Source organism: Schistocerca serialis, chromosome 2 (assembly GCF_023864345.2).
Source record: "Schistocerca serialis cubense isolate TAMUIC-IGC-003099 chromosome 2, iqSchSeri2.2, whole genome shotgun sequence".
In the NCBI taxonomy this organism is placed as follows: Eukaryota; Metazoa; Arthropoda; class Insecta; order Orthoptera; family Acrididae; genus Schistocerca; species Schistocerca serialis.
The window spans coordinates 1137932989-1137953719 of NC_064639.1; the positions used below are offsets into that span (position 1 = coordinate 1137932989).

The window sequence follows — 20731 nt, forward strand, 5'->3', positions numbered from 1 at the left end:
CGCATCTGTAGCACGTCATCTTCGTGGTGTAGCAATTTTAATGGCCAGTAGTGTACTTATCTACTCAGCTGGGAGATGCAAATGCTTAATACTAAATCCGAACGCTCCAGACAAACTCTCAACCACTCAGCATGAGTCCTGCCCATCGGCTAAGTAAACGCACATTCATGCAAAAACATCAGCACTTCCATTGTCTCTAACATTATGTATAATGTGGAAAAATAATAACTTTCGCAGGCGGCGTCCGGCTGCATGGGTCCACTTTTTGGTCGGCGCCGCTTTTCCGAAAGCCCGCGATTTTCTGCAAACTTTTACTTCTGGCGCGTGTGGAAGGATCATGGACAGATGAATCACCGGAGAATCTATACTTCCTCGCACATGTCGTCAAACTAAAATAATTCCAACTACAAACCATACATCGTACACTCGAAGACAACAAAAAGAGGAACCACGAAGGAATTATCTGTACTGGAAGGAAATCGATAGATATGACGTACAAGTACCAACGAATAAATGATTACAGTGTCAGAAAAACTGGATGATTTATTGATTAGAAAGATCCTCACAAATTGAGCATATCTGTAACGCTTTGATCCACATCTGGCTCTTATGAACTGATTGATGGTCGGAGGGTTCTACCCATAATGCTTCAAGCGTTCTCAGTTGGGAGAGATCCAGCGACCTTAGTGGCAAAGATAGGGTTTGGCAAACACGGAGACGAGCAGTAGAAACTCTTGGCGGATGAGGACGGGCATTATCTTGCTGAAGTGTAAACACAGGATGGCCTGCCATGATGGGCATAGAATATAGTCGACACACCACTGTGCAGCAATGGTGTCGCGAGGGACGACCAAATGAGCCCTGCTATGAAAAGCAATGACACCCCAGGCCATCAATCCTGGTTGTTTGGCCATATGGTGAGTGACAGTCATGTGATTGTCGCATCGCTGGCCGGAGCCTCTCCAGACACGAGTGCGGCGTCCTATCTCATTGACTGGAGTAGGGTTGCCTTCAGTGACGAGTCCCGCTTGGAACTCTCAATGACCAGCAAAGACGTGTCTGGAGACGCCCCAGATAGCTGTGTGATACCAACCTGACTGCCACCCGTCATATGGCCTAATAACCAGGAGTGGTGATCAGCAGCGCCGTTTTCTTTCATAGCAGGACCTCTTTTTTTGGCACCTGGGACGCCCTGAAGCCTAGTTTACACGACGACAGTGGGTTCCGCCACTCGTTGCATGGAATGAGTTGCACGCAAGTGGTTTCATATTTTACTGTAGACACGGCGACACCAGTATACACTTCAGTTCCGTCATTTTGAGGGTCTCTGAGTCGTGTCTGAAATGAAAGTTTTTGGCAGCTGCACGTCGCACGAGTTGTGATGGAGTTAAAGCTTGTTGCGTGGAATCACTGCATAAGAAAACAATAAGACACGTGTTTCGATATGTGACTGGATGGAGAAAAGACGTCAGCTCGGTTGCTCTGCATCCTTGCTGAAATAATTTATAACGGAAGATCCAAGAAGTTCTATTAATTATCTTCGAATGTCACCAGAACTGTTCACGTTTCTTCTAAATAGAGTTAATTATGCGATAAGGAATAAAGGTACTGTAATGCATGACGCACTGTCGCCAGAACTGAAATTACATATCGTATTGCGTGCATTACAATCGAGAACACTCGGCATGCTGTAAGATGCGGTTTTAGTTGATGATGAAGCTTTTTCACTAACACCAATAATTATTAACATTAACAGTAATAATTATTAACATTAGCAACAATAATTATTCGAAGCAGGCCGCATTAAGAAGAGAATGGTTTCCAAACAACTCTCTTAAAGATAGATCTGTACAGTGACAGTATTTCAAAATTCTAACATATGTGAATGGGGAGCACTGCAGCGACGTTTTAAAGAGATGAATATTGAATAAAGAATGCAGCTTCTTGAATTTGTATAGCCTTCCTTCCTGTCAACAATATCCCTTAACAAAGAGTTGGCCAACTCGAACGATGGGATTTTAGTCTTGTAGACGAGAGTATTGCCACAGCTAGAATTACACTTGCTTGTGATTTTCTTAATTCAGTTGTATATGTGCTCCTAACTCAATGAATGTTTCGCTGCAGCTCACATATTGTCAAACCATCAATGTTATGATCGCAGCCGGCCGGTGTGGCAGTGCGGCTCTAGGCGCTACAGTCTGGAACTGCGCGACCGCTACGGTCGCAGGTTCGAATCCTGCCTCAGGCATGGATGTGTTTGATGTCCTTAGGTTAGTTAGGTTTAAGTAGTTCTAAGTTCTAGGGGACTGATGACCTCAAACGTTAAGTCCCATAGTGCTCAGAGCCATTTTATGATCGCACATGACGGTCTCAACGGCAGCAATATGTTGCTTATTTTTGTAATCAGAATCACTGAAATCCCACAAACACCTATGCAAAGCACAGATATCGAAAAAACGAACATTATTCTCCGTTCTCCACTTTAAATTTCAGTTTGTCTACACTCTGCGAACACACATAACCTCAAAACTCATGCAACTAGAGTCGCCAAAAAAATGGAACACGCCGAAAGCGTTTAGTTTCACTAACGATTTGCCCAAACGCGGGCGCGCATGCGCAGTGGCCGGTAGCGCAGTTGCCTGCGACTTAGTGTACTTTAGGTTCAAATGGTTCAAATAGCTCTGAGCACAATGGGACTTAACATCTATGGTCATCAGTCCCCTAGAACTTAGAACTACTTAAACCTAACTAACCTAAGGACAGCACACAACACCCAGTCATCACGAGGCTGTACACTAGGCTTTACATCTAACATTCCAAGTTCAAATGGTTCAAATGGCTCTGAGGACTATGGGACTTAACATCTGAGGTCATCAGTCCCCTAGAACTTAGAACTACTTAAACCTAACTAACCTAAGGACATCACACGCATCCACACCCAAGGCAGGATTCGAACATGCGACCGTAGCAGTCACGCGGCTCCGGACTGGAGCGCCTAGAACCGCTCGGCCACCGCGTCCAGCTAACATTCCAAGTGGACAGAGTTTGGCACGATATCCCTCAAGAGGACATCCAACAACTCTGGCAATAAATGGCGAGCCGAATAACTGCTTGCATAAGCGTCAGAGGTGGACCAAGGTGTTTGCTCAATCGTGGTGCTCTTTTTCTTGATTAAATATTCCAGTTTTTCTGAAACTGTAATCTTCTGTTTGTCTGTACATGTGCGTCACGTCTAATAATTTTCGGTAATTATTTCGTGGTGCGTCGTCTGTATCCTTTTTTTTTTTCGTCTTAGACTGTATATTGCCAATGCACCAACTTCGCTCGTGTAGGCACGTAGAGCAATGTTTATAGTAGTGACATGGCCAAAATTTTCAGATCATCGGAAGGTCTCTCTGCATGTGATTACAAGCCGCTGCACCACGGAGCGGATGCGATGTGTCGTTGAGATAACCGAATGTAATTACGGCAGTTAATAAAAGGTAAAATTTTATTCTCAAAGTGGAAAGTGTCAGATGAAAAATGTCTGGGTTACGTGCTTTACCCGTGAGTGTATCCGGATCGCAGTGTTTGCCTTGGAGAGCACAAGGCGGCGCCTGTGAACCCCTGTGTACCGGCGCGCCGTGTGGCGTCACCGCGGGGCGCCGGCCAATGGCGTCGCGGGCGTGTTCCGCGAAGCGCCCGCCGGAAGGTCGCGTATATCTGCGGATCTGCGCGCGCCCGCTGCTCCCAGTCGAGGCCCACAGCCGCGACCGCCGGCTGTCCGCACACACGTGCCGGCGCGGGAAGCACGCTGCGGCCGAGCAGGTAATGCGCTGCCGCGTCAGGTAGTGTCAGGTCGCCCGAGAGCTGTCAACACGTGTCGCACAGTGCAACGGCATGCGTCACGTGCCGAATCGGCTTCTCTGTTTGTTGGTTTCCATCGATAGCCGTTTTGTCTTCATGAAAGTGTGTGTGTGTGTGTGTGAGTAAATGTGTGTGTATGTGTGTGTGCGGGCGTGTGTGAGTGCCAACATTTCCATTTCCGAAGAGTTAGCTTTATAATTTAACATATATTTTATCATTTAGCAGTCATCAGCCCAGAAGACCAGGTACTGCCTCAATAATCGTGACAGCACACGAAGAATAAATGTCCTGGCAGGGTCCCCTGCTTTCTACTTGTTGGTTCTTGTTCCAGTTTCCTTTTCTCTTTTAATTTAATACCAATCTTTTACTATTCTTTATAGACAGTACTCCACATCTTTTTATGAAAGACACCACAAGCTGCTAAAATCTTCATTTGCCGCAACCAATTTCAACAAAGTGCCATCATATGGAGACTTTAGAATTTTAAAGTGGGAGTAGTTGTATTCTGGGCTAGATGACGTCGAGCCATAGTCCAAGACAGCTTCCTTTCACAGCATTAAATCTGTACATTACTTATTTTAAATTATGGACATGTGGTATACAACATTTTAGAATTCTGAACTCTGTCAGGTGATGGCATTTTGTCGAAACCTCTTGCAAACACTATAAAGTTTTTAGTGACTTGCGATGGTAGACATAAAGACGACCATCTTTTATTGTTTACAAGAGGAGACACGCTAATTAATCTGATACTGTGCCGTATACTGAACTGACTGTAATGTGACATGTTTGTTGGGTCCCTATTCTCCTTCACAGTCATAATGTTTCCTGGACGGTTTTACAATGTAGTGACCGATTTCAGAATCTTGTGAAGGAACGGGTGCTAGAGGCCGTCATAAGCAGTTTCTAGCATTTTCTGCTACTTTTGTTGTTGTGAGACACGCGGTTTCTAAATTTTTTGAGTTCTATATATATGGAAGTGCTGTATAATATTTTATAGCTATTTTGAAGCTATTGTTAATTTCTCAGTTAGAGTTTTATAGTAATAAAAGTTCTGAACATTTTAAAAACTAGTTACATAATGTGTAGACAGTTAAGCTATACTTCATCAACCGTGCATTATTTTATACCTTGAACCATAAGGTCTTTTTAAGATGGGAAACGTGACATTTTGATTTACAATGTTCCTCGTCTCGAAAATGGAAATTTGTGCTAGTTGTCCATAATTTCTGTTTCAAAATGTTTTAACTTGTCGATTTTTTTAATAATACATCTTCTTAATTTGCTTTCACTAATTGGGTATTGGTACGCAGTAAAATAATAACGTATCACGTAGGCTATTAATTACAGTACTGACAAGATTTTCTCGACAGCAACAGTATTAAATTAGAATACAATACTTATCCTACATACATGACGATGTTGTATCTGGGAACAGTTTTTCAGATTTGGAAAAATTTTACTTTTACGGAATATTTTTTTTTTCAAGAAAATAAAGCAGCACTCAGCGCAATCGCTATAGAATCACTTTACTGGATGGACTAATTTAGGGCGCAGTCGGGGATGATACAATATCACTTCCTCCACTTCTGTCATTTAAAGCGTTTGTTTACATTCTCCTGAAACGTACAAAAATCTTTCTCGTGCTCGCCTGGCGAATTGGCGCCTTTTATTATGCAGTACCCAGCACAGCGCTCCCAGACGTTCTTAACACTTGATCAGCCTCTTGAGTTCGCTTGCTCCTCAATATATTCTTTATATGCTGACCTCGAGTCTTCACTCGTCTGCTATTTTTATCCTCCCTCATCTTTGTTTAGACCTAACACGTGATCATAGTTTTTTCAAACATATTGAGTCTTTCGTATCTGCCTTCCAGATTGTTCATGTTCCTGCGCCATAGAGAAAACTAGTCGACAACTGTTGTCTCTCCCTATCTAGAACATTTGCATTAACGACGAGAAGGGGAAACGGAAACTTAGACATCTTGAGCTGGTCTTATGAGGTGGTTCATGTTGCTTTACTTCATTGTTTGGTCTAATTAAAATAAAGCATCCTTATTTCTAATATCATTTCTGCTGAGGGCACCACCATCCAAGAAACATTCGCCACAATATAAACAGCCAATATCTTTTGCTCATCTATGTCTACATCACTACTAGTTCATCGAACCGCCTTCAGATTATTGCTCTACCATTCCACTCTCGAACAGCGCGCGGGAAAAACGAGCATTTAAACCTTTCTTGTGCGAATTCTGATTTCTCTTATTTTATTACTATGACCGTTTCTCCGTATGTAGGTTGGCACCAACAAAGTGTTTTTGCATTGGGAGGAGAAAGCTGGTGACTGAAATTTCGTGAGAATACCTCATCGAAACGAAAAAAGCCTTCGTTTCAATGAACTGCCGACCAAACAGAGGACGGACAAGCGTAATGTAGGCAGACCCTTTAGTAGACCTGTCGCACCTTCTAATGTTCTGTTAACAAAATGCAGTTTTGGGTTGTCCTTCCTACAAAATTATCAATGTGATTGTTTGAATTTCAGTCGTTCGTAGTTGTAATCCCTGGGTTTTGCATCACCTCGGTTCCGACAGTTCCGGAACCTGTACAGATAAACGGAATAGAGATCAACAGAAACATCATTTCCGCCCTTTTTATTGCTCATGAAAACCACACATTGCATGTTGTAGCACCATACAGCGAGACCTTCAGAGGTGGTGGTCCAGATTGATGTACACACCGGTACCTCTAATATCCAGTAGCACGTCCTCTTGCATTGATGCATCCCTGTATTCGTCGTCGCATACTATCCACAAGTTCATCAAGGCACTGTTGGTCCAGATTCTCCCACTCCTCAACGGCGATTCGGCGTAGATCCCTCAGAGTGGTTGGTGCGTCACGTCGTCCATAAACAGCCCTTTTCTACCTATCCCAGGCATGTTCGATAGGGTTGATGTCTGGAGAACATGCTGGCCATTCTAGTCGAGCGTTGTCGTTATCCTGAAGGGAGTCATTCACAAGATGTGCACGATGGGGAAGCTAATTGTCGTCCATGAAAACGAATGCCTCACCAATATGCTGCCGATGTGGTTGCACTATCGATCAGAGGATTGCATCAGCGGCGTACGTCGGCCCCACATAATGCCACCCCAAAACAGCAGGGAACCTCCACCTTGCTGCACTCGCTTGACAGTGTGTCTAAGGCGTTCAGCCTGACCGGGTTGCCTCCAAACACGTCTCAGACGATTGTCTGGTTGAAGGCATATGCGACACTCATCGGTGAAGATAACGTGATGTCAATACTGAGCGGTCCCTTCGGCGTGTAGTTGGGCCCATCTTACCGCGCTGCATGGTGCCATGGTTGCAAAGATGTACGCCGGGAGTGAAGTTGCACATAATGCAGCTATGGCGCCCAGTTTGAGTCGAAACACGACGTGCTGTGCTTGCACGAAAATCATTATTCAACATGGTGGCTGTGGTGTCACCGCCAGACACCACACTTGCTAGGTGGTAGCTTTTAAATCGGCCGCGGTCCATTAGTATACGTCGGACCCGCGTGTCGCCACTATCAGTGATTGCAGACCGAGCGCCACCACACGGCAGGTCTAGAGAGACTTACTAGCACTCGCCCCAGTTGTACAGCCGACTTTGCTAGGAAAGGTTCACTGAGAATTACGCTCTCATTTGCCGAGACGATAGTTAGCATAGCCTTCAGCTAAGTCAATTGCTACGACCTAGCAAGGCGCCATTTATCCTTTGCTATGTATCTAATGAAGCATGTACAGTAACAAGACCAATGTTCACCAATTGTGGACTAAAGTTAAGTATTCCAGGAGCTACGTACTTTTCTTTATAGCATTCATTACGTATCCTGTTTCAGACCTCACGCCATCCTGGGTGAGCTTATAGCGTGCATTTCGGCTTCCTCAAACAACACGATGTTGGCACTTCTGCCGACACTTCAGTGGCATTGCTGTCAGGGTTCCTCCGAGCCATAATCCATGGGTAGCGGTCATCCGCTGCCGCAGTAGCCATTGGGCGGCCTGAGCGAGGCGTGTCATCGACAGTTCCTGTCTCTCTGTGTCTCCTCCATGTCCGAACAACGTCGCTTTGGTTCACTCCGAGACACCTAGACACTTCCCTTGTTAAGAGCCCTTCCTAGCACAAAGAAACAATGCGGACGCGATCAACCGCGGTATTGACCGTGTAGGCATTGTTGAACTACAGACAACACAAGCCGTGTATCTCCTTCCTGGTGGAGTGACGAACTGATCGGCCGTCGGACCCCCTCCGTCTAATAGGCGCTGCTCATGCATGGTTGTTTACCTCTTTGGGCGGGTTTTGTGACATCTCTGAACAGTCAAATGGACTGTGTCCGTGATACAGTATCAACAGTCAACATCTACCTTCAGGAGTTCTGGGAACTGGGGTATGCAAAACTTTTTTTGATGTGTGTAGTTCAACTAACAGGCTTTAGGTGTAACCTAAATTTAACGGGTTCTTTTTAGTGCTGCTGTTGATGACCTCACACTTCATTATTTAGAGTCAATTACCACTTTTTGCACCGCACATAATTGTCTGAATCAGTTTTCAGTTGGTATTGATCTTCTGATGACGTTACTAGACGATAAGTAAGAGCATTATCTGTAAACTAAGAGGGCTGTTTAAATTGTCTCCTAAATCGTTTATATGCTTTAGATTAGGAACAGCAGGGCACCTGTAACACATCCTTGGGTGATGCCAGATATCTCTGCCGTTTTACTCGATGACTTTCCGTCAGTTACTACGAACTGTGATCCTCCTGTCAAGAAATGATGGTGAGCATAATATTAATGAAACTATTTAGTTGGTGCCTAAGTTCGTAGCTTTTTTCCCATAAGTTTAATAAACACGGCAGATATAGGTAATAGAGACTTAAGTCATCAATAACATATTCTCCATCACTATTTGAAACACTATGCCAACGATGCGGTAACTTTTCGATTCCGCGGTTGTAGAAATCACCTGGTTTTCAGGGGAAGAACTCGTTGGGCCATGTTCGGAGCGCATTTTCATCAAGGAACGGAAGTTCCTTGAAGATTGTCCGACAGAGAGCGGAAAATGTGAAAATGCGAGGACGCACTATCAGGTGAAAAAGGTGGATGCGGACTGACTGCATACCCAACTCTCTTATAGCTTGTTTTGTCAGTTTAACAGAATGCGAGTTGCCGTTACCATGGAGTAGCATCGCTTCACACAGTCTTCCTGATAGTGTTCTTGGACTGCCGGCCGGGGTGGCCGAGCGGTTCTAGGCGCTACAGTCTGGAACCGCGCCACCGCTACAGTCGCAGGTTCGAATCCTGCCTCGGGCATGGGTGTGTGTGATGACCATAGGTTAGTTAGGTTTAAGTAGCTCTAAGTTCTATGGGACTGAGAAGTTAAGTCCCATAGTGCTGAGAGCCATTTGAACCATTTTTTTGTTCTTGGACAGCATCTGAGAGACGTCTCGAGTGTTGACAACAAATGTCAGGAGCGATGGTTACACCTCGGGGAAGCAGTTCATAGTATAGCACACCGTGGCTGTTCTACCATTTGCGTAACATTATCTTTTGTGGATGTGTGCAGGTCTTTGTACGCGGAGTTGCTGCTTTGTTTGGGCTCAACCATTCCTGTCTTTTCCCAATGTTGGTATAAAGACACCATTTCTCGTCGCAAGTAATGATACAGGGTAGGAATGGTCGGTGTTGTTCGCAAGCCCGCCGATGACGAGTGAGTAGGGATGCACATATGGCGACCCACTGATTTTTGTAATTTTGGCTTAGTGCATGCGGTACACACACACCCGATTTTTGAATGTCCTCTATTGCATACAAATGTCGCAAGATTGCAGAATGATCACAGTTGATCACATCTGCCATTCTCGAGTTCACTGACGTGGATAATTGTGGATTAACGTGTTCAAACGGTCTTCCCCTAACACCGAAGGTGTTCCTGAATGTGGAGAGTCACTAATGTCTAAACCATCATCCTTACAACGGAAAAACCATTTTCTTTCCAATGGCATTATCCCCGTTCGCAAGAATATGTCAGAAATGTTCCGATTCTCCACTTCGATTTCCATATTCTAGCGTCCACAGCTCCACTCATTATCTCCAAATGACAAAATGATAAAGAAACTTTCCTGGCAGATTAAAACTGTGTGCCGGACCGAGACTCGAACTCGGGACCTTTGCCTTTCGCTGGCAAGTAATCTACCATCTGAGATACCCAAGCACGACTCACGCCCTCTCCCCACAGCCTTTACTTCTGCCAGTACCTCGTCTCCTACCTTCCAAACTTTACAGAAGCTCTCCTGCGAACCTTGAGGAACTAGCACTCCTGAAAGAATGTATATTGCGGAGACATGGCTTAGCCACAGCCTGGGCGATGTTTCCAGAATGAGAATTTCACTCTGCAGCGCACACTCCGCTGCAGAGTGAAATTCCCATTCCGAAAATGATAAAGTGTAAACTCAAATAGCAACAGGGATCCACAAATAAAAAATCGATAAATAAACCCATAGCAACCGGAATACTAACATGCAAAACAAGAACGCTTCGAACTTATACACCAACCCAACATAAACGTGAATAGCCGTCTGGCTATGAACACGACAGTTAAAAACTTGTGAAACTGACATCTAAGCTGATAGAATAAGAACTTTGGAAGTATGCAGAGAACTAACGTATTTTAAACTTTATTTTTATGGACAAGCCTTGCACATACACCTAATAAATTGTTATATTTTGCAAAAGTTTTTGGGTAAAGTTCTTTTGTAACTAATTCATATTTGATAATCAAAATATCCACGGGTGTACTGCCGGTCTACAGTGCCCGTTGGACACTGTAGACCGGCAGTACACCCGTGGATATTTTGATTATCAAATACGCCAGGAGAAACTCAAGAATCACAACAATTCATATTTGGCTCTGTTTCGAAATATCTGGTTGACTGGTGGCATTAGTGGGCGTCAAGTCACATACTAATTATTTTTGCCCCACTGTCCTTTCAAATTTACCAGGTTCACTTGAAAACACTGCATCGTTTTGCTGGACAGGTGTTAAGAAAAGAAACAAATCTCTACTTCCTTAGAACCCGTGACACATTGCATATGCAATCTACTAATGATTCATAATAATTCATGTCTACGGAAATATAGATTTTTCACTCTGAAATTTGAGATAAAATGTGAGTCGTATCAGCGATACAAGTATCCTACCATTACTATTGCTAGGTATTTTATACTATTAAAAGAACTATTGCGTGATCTGACTGCAACTCGGGGCTATAACTCAGGTATTAGTGTTTTAAAGCCCGTTCACGATGTGGGCATTAGAGACGGAACGCAAGTTGGGGTTGCCAGAGGATGAGGAAGGATATTGACTGCATCACTTTCCATCTGGGAATTTACCTTAAGGATTTAGAAGAAAATGAAACTTAGATGTGGGTGGCCTGAAGTATATTTGAAACCCACCCACCTCGAATGAGAGTCCAGTGCCTTAACCACTGCGCCACCTCGCTCGCTTTGAGTCTACGTTCACATCTGGGATCGATTCACTGTAAGTCGCGGATAAAGAAAGACTAAAGTGATGTCCTGTTGATTATATTTGTATTACTCGAGGCAACATCCATTGAAGTGTGATTGTACAGAGTAAGTCTGCATTAAGAATTAGCTTCCTCGTTGCACATACAAATACGAGAGGCGTTCAATTAGTAATGCAACATTTTTTTTTACTCAATCAGTTTCGGTTGACAAAATACGGAATTTGTTGTGGGACATCGTGGAATATTCCCGCTTCAGTCCCTATTGTTTCATGAAGTTCCAATAACTGGCGGCGCTGTAGGTAGCATTCAAAGTGGCGTCTGTAACGAAGGTGTGTCCCAAGCAGAGCTGTCACTGAGTTTCTCTTGGCAGAAATCCAGAGAATCGCAGACATTCATAGACACTTACAGAGCGTCTACGGAGTCCTGGCAGTGAACGAAAGCACGGTGAGACGTTGGGCGAGGCGCCTGTCATCATCGCAACAACGGCACGCAAACCCGTCCGATCTTCCGCGAGCCCGCCGGCCGAACACAGCCGTGGCTCCTGCAGTGTTGGAACGTGCGGACACTCTCATTCGAGGTGATCGACGGATCGCAATCAAGCAACTCGCTACACAATTGGACGTCTCCATTGGTTGTGCTGACACACTCGTCCACCAGTTGGGATACTCAAAAGTGTGTGCCTGCTGTATTCCTCGCCGTATAACAGGAGATCATAACAGAGCAGCGAAGGGCGATCTGTGCGGAATTGCTTGCGCGTTATGAGGCTGATCATGACAGTCTCTTTTTCGGATGATGGGTAGGCTATTGATGCAGAAAGATGTTGTCTTCGACATGCGTGCAAACACGCCCTCGCAGTAAGGTGGCATAAGGTCGTCGCATTGAACAGAGATTATGATGATAATAGGATTTTGTAGCCCATAGAGTGTGGAATATTATTGTGTATTGAAATCCTGAATCAAGCCAACCTGCTTTCAGAAAAAAAAAATATGTGTCGCATTATTTATTGAATGCCCCTCGTATTTTGTGAGTGAGCCGACTCTCAGTATAGCAGAGGTCGTCAGATACTATGCGACATGCGCAACAAAGTATCGCAGTGCAGATTCAGCAGTTAGTATGGATCAGTCTGTGTAATATCGGAAAGTGAATTCTCTCGAACCTTCCATTCTGTTGCGTCTGCGACAGTACAATTGGGATGCAGTGGCTTCTGCTGAAAAGGCAACGCATGCTCATATTCCTGAATGGACAATGGAGTGAGAAAGAAAATCTTACTATATCGAACAGAAACACAAAAGCCTTTCTTGGGTGATTAAATGATCCTGATATGTGCTGCTATCCATCTGCTACACTGTTAATTCTTAGATCTTAACAAAAATAAACTCCATATTCGTTTTGTTCGTGCATTACGCAGACCCACCTTCAGTGGCGACGCACGCTATGGGTCTTTTGCTTGAGGTTTTTGCATTAGTCCATCCTCTGCTGCATTTATATAAATACTAACTCAGCACAGAAGGTGGCCTTTTAGTATCTCCAGTCTATCTATCCATCTATCGCTTGAGCCTTGTCCTGCAGTTACGCAGGGTCAGCCATGGGTAATCGGATTTGGCATGTTAATGTTTAAGGGGTGGCCGAATGCCCTTCCTGCCGCCACCCCGTACCCCCCAGGACGGAATTAGTGTACCCCCAACTGTCTGCGTCGAGTGTAATCCGTGGAATAGTGCGAAAGTGTTCAGATGGCTGTGAGCCATGCAACTGAGGCGGAACATGGGGACCAGCCCGGTATTCACCTAGCGGGATGTGGAAAACCGCCTAAAAACCACATCCAGGCTGGTCAGCACATCGGCCCTCGTCGTTAAACCGCCGGGAGGATTCGATCCGGGGCCGGCGCGCCTACCCGAGTCCAGGAAGCAACGCGTTAGCGCTCTCGGCTACCCAGGCGGGTTTTAGTATCTCCATCTACGGAGTGAGATTGCTTTTTTGTATACATTTTTTGTGGTTTTGTGTCTATCTAAAAATTCTCGTAAATATCAGAGTATGGACGTTTGCGATAGGTCGATATTCATGTGAAGGCGGAACTGCCGACGACACTGCAAAATGTCAAGAAGGAAATCGAGTACAGAAAAAAGTATTTCCTTTCAGTTGCACGGAAGTCGAGCGCTAAAAATAATATTCAGCTGTTATCTCTAACATTTGCATCAATGATTTACATACAGAAAAAGTGTTGATATCTAGTATGTGAGTAATTGCTATGGCTATTTATCGTCAGAACGAATTTGACACATATACAAGTACACGCACAGAAATCGGTAACCTTCAGTTTCTTGATACAATAAATTCGCTCCTGTGTCCAATCGCTTGTTTCAATAAACAAAAGTTAAATTGCAATATTTTTAAAAGTCTTCGCAGAAACTACAAAATCCAAATCTTATTATGTTAAGGGCTTTGGTGGACTATTTTAAAGCATGTAATATTCCCAGAAAATCCTGTAACCTGGGCGTCTTAGTAACAAGAAAGAATTGCTGCAGTGGTAGAATCGGTAAACGTGCTGATTCTTTCTTGCCGAACGAGGAAATTAGTGTCTTTCTTGTGACCTTTTGATAAGTTATCGTCGTATGTTTAGTAAATTTTTGTGATTGAAGAGACTGTTTATGTTTATCAACAGTTTAAATTACGTCTTCAGGCAGTTACTACCAGGTGTACAAGTATGAAACCGGAATTTCCCTATAGATGGTGCTAGTAGTCAGTGTAGTGCCCACGAGACCGCGCCTGTAGCGCCATCTGTTTCCTGTAACGGCTGACGATCAATGTCAACACACAGTAACCCAAGTTCCATACATGGGTATCTGTTTCAAACCCGTAGACATGTCGACTTTTGTGCCTAAGAGCTACGATTCGGGGACAGCATTGGTTTTCTGTACATCATTTGAAGAAAAGTGATGCAGAATCGCATCGAAAGCGTGTCGAAGCTTTCGGCGAACATGCCCATGGCAAAACACAGTGTTTCTAGTGGTTCAAAAAATTGAAAAGCGATGATTTTGACGTGAGAAACGACGTGCTTGGTAAACCACCGAAAAAGTTCTAAGACGTCGAATTGCAGGCCTTACTGCATGAAGATGATACTGAAACTCATCGGGAACTCGCGGAACAATTGAATGTGACGCAGGAAGCCTTTTCTCTTCGGTTGAAAGCTGTGGGAGAGGGAGAGGTGCAGAAATTGGGAAAACGCGCTCCGCAATAACTGAATGAAAGACAGCAGGAAAATAAAGACCATTTGCGAAATGCTGCTCGCCAGATGCAAAAGAAAGTCTTTTTCTCCATCGAATAGTGACAGGTGATGAAAAATGGATATATTTTGAGAATCCTAAGCGTCGTAAATCATGGGTGAATCCAGGCATACCATCGACATCTACTACAAAACCAAATCGCTTTGGAAAGAAGACAATGCTCTGTGTCTGGTGGGATCAGAAGGGTGTCATCTATAATGAGGTGCTAAAACTTGGTGAAACCGTTAACACTGATCGCAACCAAGGCAAATGACCGATTTAAATCGAGTATTACGTGAAAAACGATTGGTATATGGAAAAAGGCAACACATAGTTACACTCCTGGAAATTGAAATAAGAACACCGTGAATTCATTGTCCCAGGAAGGGGAAACTTTATTGACACATTCCTGGGGTCAGATACATCACATGATCACACTGACAGAACCACAGGCACATAGACACAGGCAACAGAGCATGCACAATGTCGGCACTAGTACAGTGTATATCCACCTTTCGCAGCAATGCAGGCTGCTATTCTCCCATGGAGACGATCGTAGAGATGCTGGATGTAGTCCTGTGGAACGGCTTGCCATGCCATTTCCACCTGGCGCCTCAGTTGGACCAGCGTTCGTGCTGGACGTGCAGACCGCGTGAGACGACGCTTCATCCAGTCCCAAACATGCTCAATGGGGGACAGATCCGGAGATCTTGCTGGCCAGGGTAGTTGACTTACACCTTCTAGAGCACGTTGGGTGGCACGGGATACATGCGGACGTGCATTGTCCTGTTGGAACAGCAAGTTCCCTTGCCGGTCTAGGAATGGTAGAACGATGGGTTCGATGACGGTTTGGATGTACCGTGCACTATTCAGTGTCCCCTCGACGATCACCAGTGGTGTACGGCCAGTGTATGAGATCGCTCCCCACACCATGATGCCGGGTGTTGGCCCTGTGTGCCTCGGTCGTATGCAGTCCTGATTGTGGCGCTCACCTGCACGGCGCCAAACACGCATACGACCATCATTGGCACCAAGGCAGAAGCGACTCTCATCGCTGAAGACGACACGTCTCCATTCGTCCCTCCATTCACGCCTGTCGCGACACCACTGGAGGCGGGCTGCACGATGTTGGGGCGTGAGCGGAAGACGGCCTAACGGTGTGCGGGACCGTAGCCCAGCTTCATGGAGACGGTTGCGAATGGTCCTCGCCGATACCCCAGGAGCAACAGTGTCCCTAATTTGCTGGGAAGTGGCGGTGCGGTCCCCTACGGCACTGCGTAGGATCCTACGGTCTTGGCGTGCATCCGTGCGTCGCTGCAGTCCGGTCCCAGGTCGACGGGCACGTGCACCTTCCGCCGACCACTGGCGACAACGTCGATGTACTGTGGAGACCTCACGCCCCACGTGTTGAGCAATTCGGCGGTACGTCCACCCGGCCTCCCGCATGCCCACTATACGCCCTCGCTCAAAGTCCGTCAACTGCACATACGGTTCACGTCCACGCTGTCGCGGCATGCTACCAGTGTTAAAGACTGCGATGGAGCTCCGTATGCCACGGCAAACTGGCTGACACTGACGGCGGCGGTGCACAAATGCTGCGCAGCTAGCGCCATTCGACGGCCAACACCGCGGTTCCTGGTGTGTCCGCTGTGCCGTGCGTGTGATCATTGCTTGTACAGCCCTCTCGCAGTGTCCGGAGCAAGTATGGTGGGTCTGACACACCGGTGTCAATGTGTTCTTTTTTCCATTTCCAGGAGTGTATTTTGCTCCATGATAACGCCGCATCAACACACACAGCAAAACGGGTCAGGGAAATGATCGAGGCATTCGGTTGGGAAATACTGGAGCATGCGGCTTATTCTCCAGACTTGGCTCCGTCCGATTATCATCTATCTGCATCATTGAGACACGCTCTCGCTGAAAAACGCTTCAATTCGAACAAAAATGTACGAAAATGACTCGCTGACTGATTCGCTTTAAAAGAAGAGCTGTTTTCTTTGGTGTGGCATTCATAGCCTGCCGGAGAGGTGGGAGAAATATACAAAATAGCAATGGAGATTATTTTGAATAAAATATTGTTTATCAGTTTCAAACAACAGACGTTATTGCAACCAGACTCCAGTTTCATATCTCTACAGCTGGTACATACCGGCACGTTGAGGATCGTGGTAGGCGTGAAGGCCTGCACTAAGTAACTTTCCGTGTCACTGTTTACAAACAACAGTGACACGAGAAGTTACTTGGTGCAGGTCTTCAGACCTTCACAGTGAAGGTAATGGGGAAACCGGCCAAAATGACAAATTGTGAAAGAAAAAAAACTTCATTCAATCATATAAAATTCAGGAAATCAGCAGCATATTGTACCAGGAAGATAACATAAAGTGCCGGCTGTTGTGGCCGAGCGGTTCTAGGCGCTTCAGTCCGGAACCGCGCTGCTGCTATGGTCGTAGATTCTAATCATGCCTCGGGCATGGAATTGTGTGATGTCCGTAGGTTAGTTAGGTTTAAGTGGTTCTAAGTCTAGGGGACTGATGACCTCAGATGTTAAGTTCCATAGTGCTCAGAGCCATAACATAAAACTCACGGACAACGCTGTAACTTCAGCGGAACGTGTCTCGGGAATAAAAAGAAAAATAAGAAATTGTGTTTTGCGCAAGGCGGACCTTTTCCAGAAACAAAGTTATTTGCGAGTGGGGCTGAAAATAGTTGACAATCGTCGATGTTCCGCCACCACATGGCTGATTCAAACAAACGGGTCTTTAGAGGAGGAGCACAAGATTGGATATGAAGTTATAGGAAAGGAAGTCGTGTGATAATGATAATGATGATTATAGGTTTTTTTGTCGGCGCGACTGTCACATCTGTAGCTCCCAGGGTAAAATCTTGTTTAAAGGCCACATGGTTGGCCTAACTGACGACAACTTGTTCTGCTTCACTGCCAAGCAGTTCTCCTCTCAAAGTTGCATGAGTCTTACTAAACCTCGAGATAACAGGCTGCAAGGAAGATAATCCGCTGTGTCCTTCATGAAATGAATCATTCTGGCGTTCGCCAAAAGTAATTAAAGGGAACTACGGGTAATCTAAATCTAGATGGCTAGACGGAGAATTGAATACAGCTCCTCTCGTTGCAACTCCAGTGTTTCCGCCAGTGCGCCACCTCGCTCCATGTATAACAGGAGTTATTGCCAGCACAGAGAAGCGTTCTTTATGTGCCATTACACCTGCAGGCGGTAAAGCAGCCACCAGAGTGCTCTGACAATGCCGCAGCACGGGAGTTAAGTCCGTCTTACACAACACCGGTGCTCGAACGAGCGAACGACCACCTAGACACAGTTGGGCATTTTGCCTGATGTATAACCTGTCCAGTACGTATGGAAATATCTAAATTTTGTCCATCGCCAGCGGTCCCAAAGACGCTCACTCAAGCAAACTAAACAACACATTTGACATCATAATTGAATCACTCCATGGACTATTCTGACTTGGTATTTAGAATGGACAGTGTCTTGAAAGGAGGATGTAAGATGAACATCAACAAAAGCAAAACAAGGGTAATGGAATGTAGTCAAATAAAGTCGGGTGATGCTGAGGGAATTAGATTAGGAAATGAGACACTTAAAGTACTAAAGGAGTTTTGCTATTTGGGGAGCAAAATAACTGATGATGGTCGAAGTAGAGAGGATATAAAATGTAGACTGGCAATGGCAAGGAAAGCGTTTCTGAAGAAGAGAAATTTGTTAACATCGAATATAGATTTAAGTGTCAGGAAGTCGTTTCTGAAAGTATTTGTATGGAGTGTAGCCATGTATGGAAGTGAAACATGGACGATAAATAGTTTGGACAAGAAGAGAATAGAAACTTTCGAAACGTGGTGCTACAGAAGAATGCTGAAGATTAGATGGGTAGTTCACATAACTAATGAGGAGGTATTGAATAGAATTGGGGAGAAGAGGAGTTTGTGGCACAACTTGATAAGAAGGAGGAACCGGTTGGTAGGACATGTTCTGAGGCATCAAGGGATCACAAATTTAGCGTTGGAGGGCAGCGTGGAGGGTAAAAATCGTAGAGGGAGACCAAGAGATGAATACGCTAAGCAGATTCAGAAGGACGTAGGTTGCAGTAAGTACTGGGAGATGAAGAAGCTTGCATAGGATAGAGTAGCATGGAGACCTGCATCAAACCAGTCTCAGGACTGAAGACAACAACAACAACATCATTTAGAATTCGATAGAACCTATTGTTGCTGAGGTCTACAGTGCGAATGCTGGTATTATGTACCTCTCAACGCTATTGTATCCTGTACTTGAGCCTGCTTTCAGTAGCAGATATGACAAAGTTAATATGAGTAATGGAAACGTGCTATCAACGAAACTTTCTGCGGTCTCTTTGTTAAACCGCGTATGGGTGCAGTGTTTTCTCAAGGCACAGGTTGGGAAGACCGAATTTCCCACATATGTCAGTTGATCGAAGTGGTTGTGAAATGCTAATTGGAGGTCACTGACTCATCTTTTTAAACAAAGGTTTCCGTAATTTAGGGCAACATCATTTGGGCAGCAGTGATTCGATATAAAGTTATATAGAATTTCAGACGAAAGTTCAAAATGAAGTCAGAACTGTACTTACTGCTCCAAAAACTACCAGAAGCAAAGATTAACTGTTTATCTCCTTTGAGCTGTAATGCGTTTCTTTCAACTGTATACAATGTAGTGCCAAAGTCGTGGTATAGCGATATGCAGATATACAAATGGCGGTAGTATCGCGTGCACAAGGTATAAAAGGGAAATGAATCGGCGAAGATGTCATTTGTACTCAGGTGAGTCATGTGAAACGCGGAATGGTATACATGCATGGGACATTATATTCGGAAAACGTTAGAAAATTCAATATTCCGCGATCCACACTGTCAAGAGTGTCCTCAGAATATCATACTTCAGATATTTCCTCTCACCACGGACTAAACCGAGATCGACGGCCTTACATAACGAACGAGCGCAGCAGCGCTTACGTGGAGTAGTCAGTGCTAACAGACAAGCAACACTGCTTGAAATGTCTGTAGAAATCAATGTTTGACGTACGACGAATGTATCCGTTAGTACAGTGCATAGAAATCTGGCGGCAGAAGACAGGTGACAGTGCCTTTGCAAACAGCACAAAATCGCCTGCAGCGCCGGTCCTGGGCTCGAGATCATATTGGTTGTACCCTACCCTAAAATGGTGGCCTAGTAAAATGACTCCCGATTTCAGTTGGCAAGAGTTGATGGCAAGGATAGAGTGTGGTGCAGACCCCACGAAGCCACAGACCAAAGCTGTCAACAAGGCACTGAGCAAGCTGGTGGTGACTCCATAGTGGTGTGGGATGTGTTTACATGGAGTGGACAGTTTTTTCTGGTCCTGCTTAACCGATCACTGCCTGGAAATAGTTATTTATTTATTTATTTGCTGCTGCCATTTGCAAATGACCTGCTGCCTAGTTATTAAGACAGGTCGTATTTTCACAAAATGAAGTGTACTTGTACGGAATGTGAAACATTTTCGATACTTCTTGTTTGTAATAAGGATTATTAATATTGCAGCTTTAAATGCATATAGATTTAAGAGCAATCAAGAAATGAAAATCTTAAAACTATGGGTTCATAAACTGAAGACAGAAGCTTGGGAAGATAGAAAGAGGTTATGAGATGTTATCACTTTAAGAGAGATTATAAATTCGGAAACGTTTTCTAAAATAACAAGAATTTTGCACTTACGAAGGATCCTGGAAATGGTTATGATTGGCTACTTAGAGACCGTTTGCAGCCATTCATGGACTTCACGTTCCCAAACAACGATGGTATTTTTACGGATAGCAATGAGCCATGTCACAGGGGCACAATTGTTCGCGTTTGGTCTGAAGAACATTATGGTCAATTCCAGCGAATGATTTGGCAATCCAGATCGCCCGACATGAATCCCATCGAATATCTGTGGGACATAATCGAGATTTCAGTTCGTGCACAAAATCCTCCACAGGCAACACTTTCGCAATTATGGACGGCCATAGAGGCAGCAGAGCTCGATATTTCTGT

At 44.8% G+C, this 20731-nt stretch overlaps 1 protein-coding gene across 1 annotated transcript in view; it reads left to right on the forward strand.

Annotated features, from left to right (window-relative positions):
* Window positions 1-3676: 3676 nt before the first annotated feature.
* Window positions 3677-20731, forward strand: part of LOC126456727 (uncharacterized) — a 139932-nt gene continuing 122877 nt past the window's right edge. The window contains exon 1 of the mRNA XM_050092469.1: window positions 3677-3807. The gene's annotated coding sequence lies outside the window, so the exon portion shown is untranslated. The remainder of the gene's footprint in view (window positions 3808-20731) is intronic.